Here is a 2538-nt window from a genome sequence, read left to right on the forward strand (position 1 = left end):
TATTAAAATTCTTGTTTGAACCTTTTTGTATAGTTTTAGCAGTGGATATTAAAGTAACTGAAATTAACAGTTGAATCTTTATGTCTTTTTAAGATTAACAGTCCATATTATTTCTTAATACGAAGATTTTGAGAAAGAAAATACATTAAATTTTGGCTCAGATTTAATGGTGTACTCATCTACAGACATTATTCACTTGAAAACACACATGAGAGAAGCCTATTATGTAACCAGGGCCTCTAAATGTCTTGTATATGACACGTCAAACAAGAGCAGAAAAAAGAATAGAAGATTCCTAATGGGTGCATGGATTAATAATTGGATCTATGTTGGTATACATATGATAATAGAACAGACAGTATTTCAACTTTTAATTGATAGGAAGGCATAGTGGAAAAGAAAATCAAGCTTAACACACAAAAAAATTACTTTTGAGTTAATTTCCTATTTTCAACCATCAGTATAAATAGAAGCAGGGGTTGGTGAAGTTTGAATTTATGTTTTATTCTTTTTTATCATCCGGTAATTAGAACATGGGTTTGCAGGTTAAAGGACAGCCGTAATAAACAAACTTACTGAAGAACAAGATGCGTTCAGCTCTGTAGCCAGAGTTAACATAGTGTGTGTTTCCCGAGGCTGGGCTAGTTCCCAGGTGCATGCTCTGAGCTCAGCGTTTTCGAATTGGCATTTCTGGGTCTGTTCAGCTGGACAGTGCTTGTACCACAATCACATCGCGAGGTGCAGCGCATATTATTTATGGATTATTTATTGCCTCTTTTAAAGATGCTCTGGCTAAGTGAAATTGATAAAAGACTCAGCAGCTCTTACACATAGAGACCAAACTGTAGACTTTCTTGTTTTTTGAAATGTGCACCATTTGTAATGTCTCATCTATTATTTTTATACTCTTTGAAATAAAAAAAAAGTAAAATGGACAAGGAAAATTTAGTGAAAGGAAGAGTTAATGTTCAATTGCTTGACCAATCTGGCATGCCCATATCTGCTGATCTGCGCAGCAAATCTGATGAAAACAGTGCATAATATGACAGCCATTGCTCATTTTCTATTCTCGCTTTGAAATTCTGTATCATTTTTATTGTTCTGTGTTGTTTTGTCTTTGTTCTAGTTATTTGTCTTTTTTTTTTTCTTTTTCTTCTTTAAAATAAAAAAAAGCAAGAATTCTTCCTTTTGGACTGAAGAACATATTGCGCTTTCTGGTTTATTGCAGAGATATTGCCAACCGTAAAATGCTGTTTTTCCCATCCACACACGAACTGTGGGGCAGAGTGCAGCTTGGGACACGAGGAAGTAAGGAGGAGTCACTTCACATTAGGAGGTGGGGCGTCAGGAGTGTAAGTGATATGGCCAAATGTATTTATTATTTATATTTTTAAAAATAAGAATAAAGGGGGGCCGGCCTGATAGCTCGGCGGATTAAAGCTCCTGCTTAGGGGGCTTCCATCCCCAGGCCTGCCATGCCGGCCCCGCCCCCGGGGCACTGAGATGGTGATTGCAACTGGGCGTGGTGGCTCGCGCCTGTAATCCCAGCACTTGGGAGGCTGAAAACGGGAGCATCAGTAGGAGTCCGATCTAGTAGTAAGACCCTGTAGACCCTGTCCCAAATACAGAATGAAAACAAGGATGAGAATAAAGGGCTGTGGAGGTAGCTCAGCCGACTAAACGCCTGCTTAGGAAATTGCACGGACTGTGGTTTGATCCTGGTTCACATGCCGTGCCCAACGCCGCCCCTGGGCATGCTGAGCCTGCCACTGAGACTGGGCGTGGGGGCACACGCCTGTAATCCCAGGGGTGGGGAGGCTGAAAATAGGAGGGTCACTACGAGTTGTAGCTGCATAGTGAGACCCTTTACCAAATACATAAAATTTTAAAAAAGGTAATAAAAATAGTATCTTTAATAGAGGCAATTTATAGCCTTTCAATATATTGTATATAAATGCTTAATGTTGAATAATAGTTTATTTACATTTATTGTTATATGTAAGTATTTCTAGAATATTAGTGACCTGTGAATTGCGTGTATTTCATTGTCAGTAGAGTATTTACTTATCGTTGAAAAATAAATTTCGTTTCTATTTTTCACAACTTTTCAGTTTCCTTTTTGATATCTCACTTAGAAATAAAGGTAAATCAGTTGTTTAACTTTATCTTAGTTACAGAATGCAGTCAACTGGGCCTGGACCAGGCTTACTTAAGGAAGGAGACCATGTTTAAAAATATTTAGGAATGAAATGTGTAGGAGGGCTACAGAAAAATAACCGTGTTTTGTGAGCAACATACACTACTATTTTCACTGGTGTAAAAACCGAACACGGAAGAATGTGGGGCTCTTTAGCACAACTAGGAGTTCCTAGAGGTGCTATTGCTACCGACTCATATTTCATTTTTTTTTTTTTTTATCAGTGTCCTTGGGGGCCAGTCCCCAGGCACCTTTGTCTCGGAAGTGGTCAATGGAATTCTTAATGTCCTGGAAATCTATTTGAATCTGTTTCATGCATTCTAGTTTTTTCCTTTTTTTTT

This window comes from Octodon degus, unplaced genomic scaffold (genome assembly GCF_000260255.1).
Source record: "Octodon degus isolate 3935 unplaced genomic scaffold, OctDeg1.0 scaffold00066, whole genome shotgun sequence".
Taxonomy (NCBI): domain Eukaryota; kingdom Metazoa; phylum Chordata; class Mammalia; order Rodentia; family Octodontidae; genus Octodon; species Octodon degus.